Below are 18,025 nucleotides of genomic sequence, written 5' to 3'. Positions count from 1 at the left end.
CCCAGATCTTCTCCCACATATTTCGGTCAGATTTTGGTGATCTCCTCTGACCTTGCATAACATTTTGCTTTTCTGCTCCTGCATTTGCCAAATTTATGATAATGTGCTTGCTTACATAGTTCTCTCCCACAATAGACCTTGAGCTATAATCTAGAATTTGCTGATTTATATCGCTAAAACCTAGAAATATAGTAGATAGCATATAAATACTTACTGAAAAGAATAATATCTATGAAACAAATAACTCTAAATTTCTATCATACGAAATAGTATATGTGAATTTTAATTTTGAAGTCATATAGTGAGGATGCCATTTGAATTAATTATGTTGGTTTTATAAATAACAATACCTTTAATGTTGTGGACACACACCAGCTTTCAAGCTATTGAAATGGGAATATCCAGGATAGGGAATGAATTGGGGTAGAGATCGGATCCTTGTGTTTGTCACAGCAGAAGTTTCAGGAAATGGGAAATACTTCATGAAATGTTTTCTTTATGGTTTTCATGTCCTGAGTCAGGACCTGGCTGGTTTTAGACATTGTTGTTTTAAATCTAGACAAGTCAGGAATGTTTCCAGCCTCTACCTGACTTTCTTCTATAAATGTCTCTGTACCATCTATATGATGACAATTTATACCAATTCACTACTTTCCTTTTACCAGGCAACATATTTTTCTCATTTCAGAAGTTCACTATAATTGCTTTGTTTTAGGCTGATGGATATGCCATGTACACACACTAGAAATCCCAGTCAAAAAAGTATTTATTATAAACATTGGTTTATTTAATGGAAACCTATACCCATGACCCAGAAAAATATCCCAGTATCACTTTAAATTTAAATAAATGTTCAAAAACCACAGACATAGGAAATCAATGGCATCAAAAAAATCTAAAATGAACAAATATAAATAAATAATTAACCTAAGAGAAATTATAACTCATGATCAATACTTAAACTATCTATAATTTAGTATCCTTATATATATACATATGTATATATATATGACAAAATATGTACACCAAGATATATGATAAGCTACTGCATTTATAAATTAAGGACAATTTGTATGAAAAATATTAAATCAGAGCAAATAAAAACATTTAAAATATATTTTTTCTGAAATTAAGCCTAGTAGGTATGTGGATTACATGTATTAGTGACCAACTCCAAGCCACCAATAATGCATCAGTGTGTCATTAAAAGGAAAGAAGTAAAAACACTTCTCCTTGGAGACATTTAGCTGTCGAGTCCAGTCATCTCCCTGTGTCTTCTGTCCTCTCACTATTTTGTATGAGCCCGAATCTGGGCCTACCTGAAGGCTGTCTTGTGAGTCAGTTTGTCCCTGTATCTCTGTGTTTCTGTCCCTATGTATATATGTATGTCTGTTGTGTCTATGTGTGAGCAGTGTGTGTGTGTGAGAGAGAGAGAGAGAGAGTATTCGTGAGTGTGTGTGTGTGAGAGTGTGTGTGAGTGTGTGTGAGTGTGTGTGTGTGTGTGTGTGTGTGTGTGTGTGTGTGTGTACCTGCTCTAACAATGGGTTTTCATCCCTATCTACTGACTAGCATAGAAAGCATCACATGGGGAAATGGGATACTTCACAGAAATCTTGAACAGAGTTTTACAAGGGATTAAGTCACTGGCTCCAACTGACCACGGTAAAAATACCGTTCTTTACCAACCACTATCCGTAAGCAGTTGCTTTCGACCTTTACGGTAGACTTTAGGAACCGCTTTCGGCTTCCGTGCTTGGTGCTTTCAGCAAAAGATCCCTGTCTGTTCTTCTGGGTCAGGATCCGGAGGAGTATTGACTTAAGATGGCAGCCACACATATCTTAGGCCATACAAGTTAGTTGCATGGAAAATCCAAGGGAAGTGAAGTCGATTGTCCCATTGTTCTCTTAGAGGCAGGTTAAACAAACAGTTTGATTACACAGCAGGAGAGTAGGCGGAAGTCTTGGGTAACTTCAATGTGTGTAATTAACTCTGGCTGTGAGGTTCAGCAAATAGCTCCAGTCTCCTAGAATGTCAGACATATTCTCAGAATACTGCATTGCCACAAGTAAGGATTAGACACTGGTAACATTTTGTCCCACTAGAACAAGCCTTAAACTGGGTGATCAATAAAGAGAAATTTCCCTCCTCACAGTTCCACACACTAGAAAGTCCAGGAGTGCACATGGGTCCAGGCGTGGGTTGTAGTAGGACGAGCGCAGTGAAGATAAGAAAAGTAATTTTGTTAAACTTCAGCGACGACGTTGTGCCTGCATCAGGAGCCTTGCTATTCATCCTTCCCCTCCTACCCATTGACTGCTGAGTTTCTAGAAAAATATTCTTTAAAAGATATAATTCGTTTGATGTCAGCCAGTAACACTTTTTGTTGTTCTTAGAATAACTGGTAGCTTTCTGTTTTATTTCGACCCGCGGGACTCCACAGTTAATGACTGCTCCTGCCTAACCCTGTGCATTTAACATCTACCAAGCTCCCTTCCCCTTCACCCCAGCTTCACGCCGCCAGCCCTCTACATCTGCCACATGGCTGGTCTGTTCTCACCCTTTAGAGCCCTGCCTTATGTAGGCTGTTAGTTCATTTATAATATGTACAACTATATACACTGCTTGCTTACTCACCGGTTGTAGATTATAAACTGTGACCGGGTAAAGAAACTCTATTGTATTTATTTCAGCAAAATGCCTGTGCTTAGTTTCTCACATTGGTAAGTTTGTGAATGAAGAATGCAGGTTACCACCATATCGTACAGTTTTCCGCAGAATAATCTAATCTTAACCCATAGAAGAAGCCAGGCCTAACTCTCTGCTCCCAAGGTCTCAGAGAGCTGTGGGAAACATTCAAGTTAGAACAGTGGGGGTGTCAGTAGACAGGACTAGGAAGCAAACACGGTCTTCTCTAGGCACTTGATGTTCAGTAGTCAACAAACCAGAAGTAGAAAGATGGACTTAGGGTTCGGGTCTTTGATCATGTATGATACTGTGTATGTGTGGATGGTGATGGGAATTGCCCTATCACTTTAATTATGCTTTATTGTGACTTTTTGGAACCCCAGGAACTTTTTTAATTCAATTTCTATTTCCCTCCCCCAGTTCTTCCCAGACCCTCCCCCACTCCCTGTGCCTCCATCTGCCTCCATCTCTCAAAAGCAACAGCTCAGAAAACACAAGAAAAAGACAAAAAGACAAAAGATGGCCAAACAAATAAATAGTCCATAAAACAGCAGCAACAACAAACCCAACAACAACAAAACAACAACAAAAACATGTTTATTTGATGTTGGCTGATTACTCCAGGCCTGCCCTGGAGTATGATTCATTGTGACATTCTAATGGAGAAAATGAAGTGGGTTTTGTTACTGTTGTTGTTTTTGTTTGTTTTTTGCTAGCAGGTTTCAATTGAAAATACCTTCTTCACTAGAGATGTCTGTAAAAGTAACTTGTACTCAGCTGCTGTCATTGTTGACTAGAAGGTTCACTACTGAATAAGCTCGCTCTTTCTAGTTCTTTCTGAACTCTGGCCGGGTGGCTCACTTAGCTCACTTGGCTCAAACTCCTCTCCAAGCTGCCTGATTCAGACTGGCTTCTCAGCATCTCACTGACGTGCTTTGCTTGGCCTCAAACTAACTCTGACAACTTGATCTAATCTTCTGACTTCTTTTTATTATTATTATTATTACTTTTATTTTTTTACAATCCAACCATTGTCCCCCTCCAGCCCACCCTCCCATAGTTCTTCATCCCATTCCTCCTCCCCCTGTCTCCAAGAGTATGTTCCGCTAACCCTCCCTTCCTCCAGGCCTCCCCACTCCCTGGGGCCTCAACTCTCGAGGGTTCAGCACATCTTCCCCCACTGAGGCTAGCCCAGGCAGCCCTCTGCTGTATAAGTGTCGGGGGCCTTGGGCCAGCTCATGTATGCTGCATGGTTGGTGGCTCAGTGTCTGAGAGACCTCAGGGGTCTGGGTTAGTTGAGACTGCTGGTCTTCCTATGGGGTTGCCCTCTTCCTCAGCTTCTTCCAGCTTTTCCCTAATTCAACCATAGGGACTCCCAACTTCAGTCCAACAGTTGGGTGTAAGTATCTCCATCCGTCTCAGTCAGCTGCTTGTTGGGCCTCTCAGAGGACAGCCATGCTAGGTTCCCATCTGTAAGCACAGCATAGCATCAGTAACAGTGTCAGCGCTTGGAGCCTCGCTTTGAGGTGGATCCCAAGGTGAGCTGGTCACTGGACCTCCTTTTCCTCAGTCTCTTCTCCATTTTTGTCCCTGCAATTCTTTTAGACAAGAGCAATTCTGGCTTCTGACCCCTTCTTATTCTCTGACTTCAACTGCCTCTGCTGGCCTGCACTGAACTGCATGGACTCACTAATGAACTCAACTCTACTGGGCTCATTACAATGACTCCCAGCTGACTAAACTCCCAACTCACTGACAACTGAACTCTCTCTCCCAGTGCTGTTCTTAAATAGCTTTTCTCCTGAGAGTTAGGTATATCCTATCTCTAATTAATTCATCCTGTCAACTGTTTTTCTGATTCATCAGTTTGTCTGCCTCTCAATTAAACGATATTCTTTGGGATTAAAGGTGTGTGTGTACTAAAGGATTCCAACCAGACGGATTAAAGGCGTATGACCTGTCTGCATTCCAGCCGGATCACACAGACCTAGGTCTTTGGGTGTGTTCCCTTCAACCATGTTAAATTTCCTCTACACACGTCCATCTTCTCTCGGTGCTGGCATCCCAACTGGCTTGAACCTGTGAAGGCCTTGTGGGTGCTGCCCCAGTCTCTGTGAGTTCACAGATGCATCAGTGCTGTTAGGTCTGGAAGACACTGTTTCCCTGGAGTCATCACCACCTCTGGCTCCTGTGATCTTTCTGCATCGTCTTCACATAGATCCCTGAGTCCTGAGGAGGCAGGGGTCAGCATGAGGGTGGGGGTAGCAAAGATATCTCATTTAGTACCAAGTGCTCCAATGTACTTTATGTACATTGTCCAGATGTGGGTCACTGTGTCAGTCCTAGCTACCGCAGGCAGAAGCTTGTCTGTGTGGGTTGGGCAGGACGCTGACCTCTGGGCATAGCAGTACATCACCGAGGAGTCATTTTCTAGGTCTGCTTCTTTAGCCGAGGAATAGTGTTAGGTTTTCCCCTAGGCTCAGGATCCATCTAGTCTCAGGTTGTTAACATAAAGCAAAATACATCAAACCATTTTCTTTAACTGGAAACTTAAATTTGGTCTCTTGATGGTAACTTGAGGCCATGGGAACAGGGACTTCTTGCTGTTTAAGAGCAGTCTTATTTTTCAGATGTATTATAAGCAGAGAATGCAAGCAGAAAAAAGGTAACATTGGATATCTATTTATTGTCACATCCATTGTGACATAAGTCATCTCAAAGAGTGGCAGGAATTCTTTCTGAGGTACCTTTCAGATCTAACATTTTAAAACTTAAAGATACTTTGTTTAGCATAAAACAAAAACTTTTCCCAAGTAGTTTTTATTTTGTAACATAAGCCCTTGGGGTTTCTCTTGTCAGGTCAATACAGAACAGTGGTAGAGAGTACATTACGATCCAGGGGAGAACTGATTATCTCCTAACTCATCAATCTAAGGACTCACTTAATCGCTCCAGTTTGTAAAGTGGGACTATGACCCATGCCTTGGCTTTCGTAGAAACCCAAACAAGGTGATGAATTTAAAGTGCTTGGCACAGTTCCTGGCATGTGTTAACACCCAAAGAGGCGACAACCACGATGGCTGAGAGCAGATGCATTTTAAAGATGAAAAAGGCAATTTTCAGCCTTGGGACTTGTTACATAGGAGTTAAATGCAGGTTCCTAGGCATTAGATAATTGAGTGAGGAAGGAGAATCTGAAGACAGGCTCGATAATGCCATGTTGGTAACATGAGGCTCATCCCAGCTCATTCTCTGCCTAGAAAACTTGCTTCTGCCATGTTCTCTCTTGGAGCAGAAGATGCACAGCTGGGGACTGTTTGGTGTGATTATTACAGTGCTGTTCCTAGTAATTGTCCTGTTCTATTTCAAATGTGAAAGCATTATATGACTTCACCAAACTACAGGAGGACATACGAGATCATACCTCTTTTTGCCACTAGAGAGAAATCCAGCTCGTTTGGGGCTCATTAACAGCGAACCACTGGCTCCTGCCCCCAGCACCTCTTGCTCCCTAGCTGGCAACTCTAACTCCTCTCTGCTACTGTTCTCTTTATTTTTAAGAAAGCATTCCTTCCTAGCTAGAAAGGGAGCCAGGTTGCTTACCCAAGCTAGGCTTATGAACTGCTGCTGCTGTGAAAGGTGGATTTCTGTATCGCTAGCATTGGAGAAGTCAGCATATCTCCACAGACGAGGAAGCAGAGACAGGGCAAGAAACAGGTCAGCCATAATCCTACCACTTTCTTCCCTGGGTTGCCACCTTCCAAACTGGCACCAGCAGTAGGAGCTAAGTGTTGGAGCAGAAGCCTGTGAGGGAACTTTTACATGTAAACCATGAAGCCTGCCTACACAGATGCACCTTCAGCGGTGATAAAGATGCAGCACGGTTCTGGTTTGCACTGTCTTAGAGTCACTATTGCCGACAGTGGGCTTTGTGATGGTATCTCGTGCTTTCAGTCATATGCTTTGGTCATGTTGACCCCTGGTTCTCACTTTGTTCCCGACCTCACCTGTGCGCTGTACCCTTCCTCTTCCCAAATACTCGCACTTCTGTGTTCAGGTGTCTCTGAAAAGAAACGTAATGCTTACATGTTGGATTGTGACTTATTTCAGTTACCTTGATCATTTTCAGTTCCATTCACTTTCCTGTAGAAAACACACATTTTAGTCTTTTTTAGGGCTGCATAAAATTAATCTCACTGTATATCTATACTACATTTTCTCTACCCACTCATCTGGTTTGGGATATCGAGGCTGATTCCGTAAGCTGGTTGTTATAAAAAGCAACAGCAAACACAGTTGTGCTGGCACTGATATAAACATAGGTGTGCTCACTTAGATTCCCTTAAGTGTACACCAGCAGTGGCATTTCATATGATTGGTTTTGTTTAGGAGTGAGTGTGTGTGTGTGTGTGTGTGTGTGTGTGTGAGTGTGTGTGTGTGTGTGTGTGTGTGTGTGTGTAAACTTCTTGAAAGCTTTCCCACTGGTTTCTTTGGTGGTTATGCTAATGTGTATCCCTCCCAGTAGCACTTGGTTCCTTTCCTCTCCTTCCATTCCTGCCATAATGAGCCATTCCTGGCTTTCCCTCAACCTATACCCATTGTTCTGAGACAGTTTCCCACACTGTGTTTCAAACTGTCCTGAAACTCGCTGCATACCTTAGGCTGGCCTTGGTCTTGTGTCAGTTTTCCTGTACTGGCATTTTTGCCTGTTTTCTCAAGGACTGCTATTCCAACAGGATTGACAGAGGATCTCAGTATACTTTTGGTTTGCATTTCCTCGATGCCTTAAAACATTGACCTTTCATCTGTTTGTTGACCATTTGTACTCCTTCTGAGAACATGTCTGTCCAATATGTGGCGCATATGTGGACTTGAGGATTTATGGATTTGAGACCTGACAATGACTAATTCTTAGAGCTCTTCGTTCTAGTTTCCCACTTACTGAGCTATCTGTTTTTAGCACCCCCTGGTGATTTCCTAGATATCATGGTTTTTGTTGCATGCTCAGATGCTCGGTTTCCATTTCTATCCTATAGCTTCCCTTTTTCCAGCCTGATTCTTAAGATCCTGCTCAGACTTGCTAAACCAGAGTGTGTGGAGACAGAGCCCAAATATTGTTCTTTCAAAGACCCCAAAGAATGATTTTTTAAAAAAGAATTATTAATTTATTTTACATATGTGAAATATATGTAATATTTTTACATATTTTACTGTTACTGTTTTCAGACACACCGGAAAAGAGTATCAGATCCCATTACACGTGGTTGTGAGCCATGATATGGTTGCTGGGAATTGAACTTGGGACCTCTGGAAGAGCAATTAGTGCTCCTAATTACTGAGCCATCTCTCCAGCCCGCAAAGAATTCTTGATACTTCGAAATGTGAGAATCAGTACTATATATAGGTAGAGTGGGTTTTATATGTATTTTATTGATAAAGAAGTAGACATGTACAAATGTTAAGTTAACAACCCATCGCCAGGAAAGGGTGCGGATAGTCGCCAAGTGGCTGTACTATCCTATCCAGTGCCCTGGTTTCCTTTCCCGCTGGTCCTCACAACATCCTTGTTGGATAGATGCTGTTCTCTCCATATGAAATTACCTAAGAAGGAGAACATAACCAATCCACATAGCTATTGACAGAACCAGGATTCAAAACAGATACCTATTTTTCTCCTGGACCCAGTGGATTTCTACCTTGTGGTACCACTTTCCTGAATGTTCATTTTCAACTAAGGATGTTACAAACAGCCAAGAATACAAACTATGAGCCTCTTCATTGAGGTCCACAGTAATTGCTCTTACTCACCCTGCCTCTTACACAGCTTCAGCTCCTGGAAATTTTCCTTCCTCTATGAAATTCATAATCATATCCTGATGTGTATTTCTTCCTTCCAGAGCCAGGACAAATCACATCGAGTCAGTTAAAGCCCTCTGCTTGAATCCAAGTCTGTAACCTCCTCAGCAGCACTGGGATTGCCAAGCCGTGCCTATCACAATACTCCTCCAGCCAGCCCCTCCTCTCCTAGCCAGAACCTTCCAGATGTATTTCAACATTTTCCCCACAACCCCTGTTCTGCCAGCTTTAGTATTCTCTTACATGTGCTTCTTTCTTGTTTCAGACACTGTCTTACAATCTCCAGTTTCTCAACCCCCTCCCCTACTGGAGCAAACTGGCTTTATCTTGAGGGCCAGTTACAGGTAACAAATGCTTGGCGATCTGTCTTGAGAAAGGTTCTTAGCCTGTTCCCAGACAGGTGGTAATGTATTGTGTCTACTCCAGCATCTGCCATGGACTCAGGGAAAGTAGCCTTACAACAGAGACTACAAATCTGCTCCCTGCATGGCTGTAATACGGGCTCTAGACTAGAATCAGGCTTAATCCTGCTCTGTAATGAGTTACGTGGGTAGTCTTGAGCAGTTTCTTCATTTGTCAAAGGAAAAGATAATGCCACCACCCCCTAGTTGATGGCTGCTTGGGAGGAAGCCAGTTTTCTTCAGGGAAGAAAACCCACTAGGCTGCCTGTGCTGCATGGGATGACCCTAAACTCATGAACATACTGGGAACACTGTGGATTTAAAAAGAATACTTGAGAAAGAACTGGAAGAACTTGAAGGGGCTCGAGACCCCATATGAACAACAATGCCAACCAACCAGAGCTTCCGGGACTAAGCCACTACCTAAAGACTATACATGGACTGACCCTGGACTCTGACCTCATAGGTAGCAATGAATATCCTAGTAAGAGCACCAGTGGAAGGGGAAGCCCTGGGTCCTGCTAAGACTGAACCCCCAGTGAACTAGATTGTTGGGGGGAGGGCAACAAGGTGGGGAGGATGGGGAGGGGAACACCCATAAAAAAGGGGAGGGGGGAAGGGGATGTTTGCCCGGAAACCGGGAAAGGGAATAACACTTGAAATGTATATAAGAAATACTCAACTTAATAAAAATAAAAAATAAAAAAATAAAAATAAAAAGAATACTTGAAGTTAAAAGGAGAAGGTGGTGGGTGGAGCATGGGAGGACATGTTGAGGAGGAAGTAGAGGTGCATTTGATCAAAACACACTGTATACATGTAGAAAATTTTCAAATAATAAATTAAAATGATAATAAAGAAAGCATGTACATTGCTTAACATTGCATGTAGATCAGTAAATGTTTATATTTTCCTGTATTTACTCAAGAGCATAATTACATCAACTATGAGTGTAACTTTGATCCTAAAAAAGGATTGGCTGGAGACTCGCACTCATTTCTTTCTTTTTTTTTTTAAAGATTTATTTGATGTATGTGAGTACACTGTCACTGTCTTCAGACACACCGGAAGAGGGCATCGGATCCCATTACAGATGGTTGTGAGCCACCATGTGGTTGCTGGGAATTGAACTCAGGACCTCTGGAAGAACAGTCAGTGCTCTTAACTGCTGAGCCGTCTCTCCAGCCCCCTAATCCTACTCATTTCAAACCCTATGTATAAAGGTTGTGTAAATTCCCTTGAGGGATGGATGAGGTATCAAACAGAGGTGTAACAGAGACCTCCACAACTGTTCAGCTGTGCTGTCTTTCTACTGAAATTGTCATATACAGATAAAAGCAGAGAGGGAGAGAGAGTGAAGGACAGAAGGAAGGAGACTTGAAGGGGAGAGAGAAAGCCACATACCCATAGAGGAGAGAGGGGGAGAGGAGGCTACAGTGGCAGCATCGGGAAAGGAGAGAAGGAAGGGGAAGAAGAAAGAAATTAATAGTTTATTTGTTCCACCCAAGCCCCAATATAATCAATCAGCCTAGGAAAACATTAGGTGGCAGGCCAAATGAAGATGCCCCAAATTTTCCATCAGTTTACAGGTCAACCTCATTTAATAATAGAAAGTTTTCTCTCAAGTTTTTCCTGGGCCTTTTGGCATCTCTGTTACATCTTCTTTGTGGTCTGACATAATCAGTGGTTCTTTTTAAGGTAGGTCAGGCTTCTGTGCTCTTACTGAAGTGTGCACTTGTTTAGATCACTGGTTCTCTGTGAAATACTTGTCCTCTTTCCTGGGAAACAAAGTCCAGAAACAAGTTTTTAGGGTTGTGCTCTATAGTCTGGAAAAGGACATCAAACCTGAACGATCATGAATAAAGATGGCCCTTACCGTTAGTGAGAGTTGCGATCTGGACAGAAGGCCCCGCATTGTCAGATACATCAATATGTGCAGGTAGATGACAAAGGGAAGATGGTCTCATCACTCCAGAGTCCGCTGGAGGAAGAAAGGCCTCATACACTGAAAGTGGGTTTTCCCCATAGCAGCAGATTGGCTCCCAAGGGAAAGACACCTGGAAACCATGACGTCTACCTGGTACTAGCCAAAAGTCTTCTCTCATACAGGACCCTGTTCTCCCTCCACTGCTACCCTTTGATGACTGGAGGTCATGTCAGAGCACTTGTCCTCCAAAGTCATATTGCAGACTTCTAGCCTTACAATCAGCATTGGAAACATACAACTTGGGAGAAGCTGGAATTTCCCTCCTTGTCAGTATTCACATCCTGGGTGACCTGTAACTTACATTGGAAGCTTCAGCTAATGCTCTTCTTACAGTGCTCTTCTGTATGGATGGCAACACCCTCTCTTTAACACCACTACTGCTGAGCACTGTGCAATTCTGGTCATTTGTGTGCTGTGGACCTGTTTCTGGGAAAGAGGCGAAAGGAAGGAGCATAAGTATCTGTGATAAACCAAGGTTATGATCTTTTGGGACTCATTGTCTTCCACGGTAACAGTGTAGCCATAAAGCAGAATATATATATATATATATATATATATATATATATATATATATATATATATATATATATATATATATCTCAAGTAGATGTTGAAAGTCCTCATTTTCAAGGAGAGGGTATGGAAGCAGGGAGCAAGCCTCTGACCCGTTGACTGTCGGATTTGTTCCTTGGGATTTTGTATACTCCATTTCCCTTGTGCTGTTTCTGTTGTTAATTTCCCTTTTCCTGGTGGAGTTTTAAACGATGTTATTCAAAGGCTTGTGAAAACAAAGTATTTGAATCTGTGATAAGTATTTTTAACCCTTCTCAAAATAAGAAGACTGTCTTTGGCCATATGATAAAGCAAAATGAAACAAACCAAACAAAAACCCATAGGGTGTTTAACATTATCCATAAAATTATTTCCCTTCCCCAGAATAAGTGTAGAAATACATACATATGCTTTGTCTCATCAATTTACCAAGAACAAAAGAAAATATAGTTTATAACGACTTTCATATGTTCACTAATATTGTTTCCTCAAAGTTAGCCACAATGTTTCTGTTGCTTCTCTACACTACTGAAGTCAAATGGTAATAAATTGTTGGAAATAACAAATGTTTAGGGATTAAAATAGTTTAAATATTCACTGAAGCTAGATTATATTTAAGTAGTTTTATATTTTCTACAACATAGAAAGGTAAGAGTCTGACCTTAATTTCTATTTCAAAAAAATGAAAACCAGTCATGTGGTCCTATTCTAAATGCTCTCCAGATGGTAAATTCTTGTTGTTACATTTATACCTTTAAAAGTCTATTCTACTCCATAAGATTTTCTTACTAGTTCCATAATTAAGACTGTTTTCATCACTACTGTGTTTGAGATACACATTAATCCATGATAGAATGAATAGACATTTCTTTATTATTCCAGTTTATCTTAATTTACTAGGCTTCTTTCCGGCAAAATTTGGAATGATTTTGTAAAGCTTCAAAATTATCTACTGGGCCTTTTGTATTAAATTTTTCTAAGTGCATACAATAGTGTAAGAAATAAATTGTTTCCTTTTCAAGATCACCATAGGGGTTTTTATTTATTTTTATTTTTTTGTTTTTGTTTTGATTTGTTTTACTATATTTGGTTTTAAGATATTTGTCATAGTTATGGTTTTACTGCCGTGAACAGACATCATAATCAAGGCAAGTCTTATAAAGACAGCATTTAATTTGAGCTGGTTTACAGATTCAGAGCTTCTCTCTGTTATCAAGGCAGGAGCATGGCAGCACCAGGCGTATGTAAGGCTAGAGGAGCTGAGAGTTCTACATCTTCATCCAAAGGCAGGAGAAGACTGGCTCCCACATGGTTAGGAGGGAGGTCTCATAGCCACCCTTCCCCCACACAGTGACACACTTCCTCCAACAAGGCCATGTCTCCTAATAGTGCCACTCCTTGGGCCAAGCACCACCACCATGTTTGACTCCCTGGCCCCATAGGCTTATTCAAACATATGAGTCTATGGGGGCCATTCCTAGCCATAGCAAATAATAAATATATTTAATCTAACTTTCAAAATCCCCATAGTTTATAGCAGTCTTAACAATGTTAAAAGTCCAAAGTTCAAGGTCTCTTCTGACAGTCATCCAATCACTTAAATGTAATCCCCAAAACAAGACAGGAAACCGCCTGGGCAGCCTCCAAGCTCTGCATCTCCCTATCTGTTAAAGAGGTCTTCAGATCTCCAACTCCTTTTTTATCTTTGGTGACTGCAACAAACTCCTTTCTCTTGGGCTAGTTCCATTCCCTGTTAGCAGCGTTCCTCAGCAGGTATTCCAAATCTATGACATGTTAATCTTGGGGTCTCCAAGTCAACTTCAACTTTGCAGCTTCTTGTTCCAATGTCTGGGATCCACATATGCTTTTCTGGGCTCCTCCAGAGGTCTTGGGTCACTCCTCCAGCTGTGTCCTCTGTGGTACTCTAAGCTCAGGTTAATCTACTCCACTGCTACTGATGTTCTTGGCAGTCATCTCTTGGTACTGGCATCTCCAATACACTGGAGTCTTCTGCTGCAACTAGGCTTCACCTTTCTCAGGCTCTATTCATGGTGCCAAACCTCAACTTCTTACATGACTACTTCAGTCCTGGGTCGTCAACTACAACTAAGGCTGTACCTTCACCAATGGCTTTCTATAAACTCTCATAGAGCCAAGCCTCAACTGCTCCTCATTGACCCCTTCATACCTTCAAAACCAATACCACGTGAATAATTCTTATACATTACCAAGTCCAACTGCAGCACAAGGTACAACCTTGGCTAACTCTGGAACACAGCTTCTTTGTGCTCTCAAAAAACACTTCCCATAAGATTTCACCTCAGTGATGCTGGTCTCTTCTTAATCACTGCTTATTTCTTAGCTCCAGCTAACCAAGATTAATTGTCCCAGTAGTCATCTTCTGTTTTTCACTCTAAAACCAGAGCCACAGGACACAAACTGCCAAGTTCTGCTCCTTGCTCTAGCTGGAACATGGCCCCCTTGTTCTATTACATTATCACCAGCTTTCTGATTTCCAGCTCCTTCACTGTCTAAACTTGGCTGTTCTGGAACTTGCTCTGGAGACTGACCTTGAACCCAGAGATCTACAGGGCTTTGTCTCCTGAATCCTGGGCATGTGCTACCACACCTAGACTTAGCTTTTTTCTACTTAGAACTTGCTCTATACCAGGCTGGCCTTGAACTTAGAGATCTGCTTGCCTCTGTCTCCAGGAATCAAAGGTGTGTCCCACCATGTTAGCTGTGTGGGATGTTACCCCAAAGTCAGCACTCCTTTAATCCATTTATCTTCTTGAACATAGGAGTCAGCTCCATTTTACTTCCTGGTGCCTCCTGATTACTTGAACCATATGTTATATATTTTCCTTTCTAAGCTTGCTATGCTTGTTCAAAATGCTCTTCACAAGACCTAACCAGAAAAAAATCTGTTTACCTCTTTTGAGACTTCCTTTGTCGATGCAAGTAGACTCTTCAGAGAAGGGAAAAAAGCAGCTACATTTTTTCATCACAGAATCAAGAACAATCTCTCAGGCACGTATTGAAATTCTTCTCCTCTGAAACCCCTAACAAAGTCTTCCACATCCCTACTAGATTGGCCCAGTAAGCTCCACTTAAAGCATTCCATTACTTTCCAAATCCAAAGGCCCAAAATCCACATTCTTCCAAACAAAGGCCTATAATAACAATGCCTCAGTCTGTGGTACTAACTTATGTTAAGTACCATGCTGTTAGGTTCTTGCTGTGAACAGACACCATGACCAAGTCAACCTCTATAAGGACAACATTTAATTGGGGCTGGTTTACAGGTTCAGAGGTCCAGTCCATTATCATCAAGATGGGAACATGGCAGTGCCCAGGAAGGCATGGTGCAGGAGGAGCTGAGAGTTCTACAACTTGTTCTGAAGACAAACAGGAGAGGACTGGCTTCCAGGGAGCTAGGATGAGGGTCTTAAAGCCCACGCCCACAGTGACAAACTTTCTTCAACAAGGCCACACCTACTCCAAGTCCACACTTCCTAATAGTGCTCCTCCCTGGGCCAAACATTCAAAACACCATAATATTTCTCAGTAAATTCTCCAAATATTCTATTTTGTCCTATCATATCTCCTATTTCATGGCTATATAGAGAGATTATTGGTATTATTTTCAATGTCCCTAACTTTATAGCATTCCCATTCTTCATATAATATAAGTTTGATTGATAATGATTTATTGAAGGATTTATTAGCATATTTAGCAGAACAAATGACTGAATGCACACGCAGGTCTCTAAGATGAAGCTCTTATGGAGAGTTGGTTTCTAGTTTTCATCATGGAGAACTGCCTATCTTTTTCATTGACTTTCCAGGGCCTTTTGGCCAAGCAGGACATTTTTGTCCTAATTTTCTTGTGACTACATAGCTGCGACACTCAATGACTATTTACTTTTTTTTTAAAGGTCTATTCATTTATTGTATATAAGTACACTGTTGCTGTCTTCAGACACACCAGAAGAGGGCATCAGATCCCATTACAGATGGTTGTGAGCCACCATGTGGTTGCTGAGTATTGAACTCAGGACCTCTGAAAGAGCAGTTGGAGCTCTTAACCGCTGAGCCGTCTCTCCAGCCCCAACTTTTAGTTTTTCAATGTATCTTCAATAGGATTAGAAAGTCCTGTTAGAAATATCTCAATAGTGCGACAATTAAAACTTCCACAACCTCCCTTGCTCTACCATACTGTGTTTCATTGTCACAATTCAAAGCTCCTCATCCCCTTGCAGTAGACTCCTGCCAACCAACTCCCACCGGTAACTTTCACACTTACTGCAGCTGGAGTCATCTTCCTAAAAACCAAATGCTAAACTGAACAGCCATCCGTGAAGGACACACATGAGCTTGTCCTATAGCCCTGCTAGCAGCTGGACACACAGACGCAATGGGATTTGGATGAGCATCTTACTGTTAGGACAAGGATCAGGTTATTACAGTGCTTTCTTGCTAAAGCCCTGACCAGCCTGTCCTCCTACCATTCCCTCACCTCTTTCTTGGCATCCAGCTACACTGGACCCTGAGAACATAGCTTGTCTTGTTCATGCTTGTCATGTTCATAAACCAGGTTGTTCCTTATAGCACAAGCTAGACCCTCTGCCTCTGTTCTATTCAGAGGTACACATGATATGGATCTGCTTTCTACTCACACCCTTCTAACACCGCAGACGGCGGAGATAGCTGCTCTCCCAACTGTGACCGCACCAGCACAGAGGCTGGAACTGGTGTGGCACACAGTACCCTTGGTGGTTAGCGTGTACGTTTCTGTCATCTGGGTCGCACTGTGTTTGCCTGTGGATGGACACCAACTGGATCACCGCTTGATGTGCGCATTCTGCACATTTTCTTGCAAATAAATACTAAAGAGCTTGCTTTTTTAGAAAAAAGTAAGAAATGTAAGGAAGATATTTAAGCCTGATATGTTTTCTAATAAATACGGCTGTATTCTCTCAACATAAAGTTTCAACTTTCCTTTTCCATTTTAGAGTTGTACTATATACTCGGCTCTGGGGACTAGCTTAGGGGCCTTGCAGGGTTCCAGAAACCGGGTTGGATTTGGAAACAAATTCTGATCTTAGTCCACACTGGCTGTGTGAATTTGAACAACTCAAACACCCCTATAAGATGCAGCTGTCTGTACTTTAAATAGGAATCTCTCCCTGATTGTTTTCTTGTGCAGAGTGTGAGATCTACACGCATGAGAAGCTGAAAACAGTTTATAAGAACAGGCAGTTTCCTTGTGGTTATTTTTATGATTTGGAAGGCAGTTTTTAAAAACTATTATTATTTCAGAGATGATAGAAACTATTTTGGAGGAGTAAATCCCTTGCAAATGTATGTTTAAATCTTTGTTTCTTTTCTTTTAAAAAACTAATAATGTTTCCATGTAAGACTGTCTAGCTGTTCTGACTTACAACATCCTGAAGAAGAGATAAAGATGCCATCTCCTCCCTTTATCTCTAGGCCACCGAGTCCTCTATGGCTTGGACTACAGATGCCGCAGAAATAGTCCGGGTGTTCTCATTCATTTCCTTTGGCCCTATAGTGTTTTATTTTCTTTTTCTGCACCTTGACAGATGCTTACTATGTGCTTATTGACTTGGGCTGCACATACCAACGTGGAAATGACCAAGTACATAAACATTTCTGTCCTGCTAACTCCGAAAGGGGACTCCTAAACACAGGGCAGGGAAGCAGGGAGGAGGGCGAACCACCCCGCCAGAACCAAAGGTTTTCCTGCTGGTGAAATGAGGTGAAGTGGCATAACCTAGAGTCAGCCATGTGGAAAATCTGAAAAGTCTACCTTTCTAGCCAGTGAAGAAGCTGCACGTAATCTGTAACGAGGGATTGGTAACATCCAACATCCTCCTCACCGAGCACACACACACACACACACACACACACACACACACACACACACACACATACACACGGATGTGCACACATACAGAGTGCATACTAAGTGCTCAGAAAATGCCTTCCAAGCCACATGACATTTTGAGTAAACCCATCAGACTAATTCCATTCTGTTTTATGTACTGTTATATTTCCTCATTCTTGCTCCCAGACTGTAGACTGGTACTACAGAAAGAAAAGTGAAAGCATAAAAGACAAAATCAATCGAAGACCATCGAGGCAGTTGCTTCTTCCTCCAGCTGTTTCTCCCATCCTGTTTGACGGGTCTTTCTGACGCCCTTCTCCCTTTTCCCTTATTCCTTTATAGACTCACTTTGTGGCTAATTAAAATTCCTGGTTTCCACGTACGTCCAGTTTGTTCTACAGGTAGACGGAGTCCTTTCCCACCATCACAGCAAAACAGAACTTTTGATTTGCTCCCAGTTCCCTTCTTTGCTCATCCATCTATCTAGAGAAATTCTGCTAGTGTGGGATACGGCAAGGGTCTTCCAGGAAAGAGACCATCTCTTCTGTTCAAGAGTTCTTTGGTTATAAAACACAATCAAATGTTTTCTTTGAAGAGACATTCTTCTTTGGAGTCTTGAGGCTGAAAAGAAC

General features: G+C 41.9%; 1 protein-coding gene across 22 annotated transcripts in view; it reads left to right on the top strand.

Annotated features, from left to right (window-relative positions):
* Hpse2 (heparanase 2 (inactive)) overlaps positions 1 to 18,025 on the top strand; it is a 705,780-nt gene that overhangs the window by 464,283 nt on the left and 223,472 nt on the right.

The sequence above is a fragment of the Rattus norvegicus genome, chromosome 1 (assembly GCF_021556685.1).
Source record: "Rattus norvegicus strain SHRSP/BbbUtx chromosome 1, alternate assembly SHRSP_T2T, whole genome shotgun sequence".
NCBI lineage: Eukaryota > Metazoa > Chordata > Mammalia > Rodentia > Muridae > Rattus > Rattus norvegicus.
Note: the sequence above shows the minus strand (reverse complement) of the source record. Positions and strands in the feature narration are given on the sequence as shown.